Genomic DNA, 353 nt, shown 5'->3' on the forward strand with positions numbered 1-353 from the left:
AGATTATGAGGTTTAATTTTAGTTAAAGAATTATTTATTTAATAATGCAGAATAATATAATAAATATGATATTGTAAGTTTGAGTTTATGAAGTTGTAAATAGATTTAATAATAGTTAAATTAAATAGTACGAAATAAATGGATAATAGAGGTTGTGATTTACGGTTTTAGATTATGATTATATGTTTATCATTTATTTATTATATATTTGATTATTTAATTTAACAAATACAATGACTTATTTAATTTTATCTTTTGACAGTTATCTTATACTGGTTGATCGGAATGTCATCATTACATGCGTCTCATATTGTTTTGTTTTTCTGATTTACTTCAAATGACGATAGTAGCGT

The sequence above is a fragment of the Penaeus monodon genome, chromosome 31, assembly GCF_015228065.2.
Source record: "Penaeus monodon isolate SGIC_2016 chromosome 31, NSTDA_Pmon_1, whole genome shotgun sequence".
NCBI lineage: Eukaryota > Metazoa > Arthropoda > Malacostraca > Decapoda > Penaeidae > Penaeus > Penaeus monodon.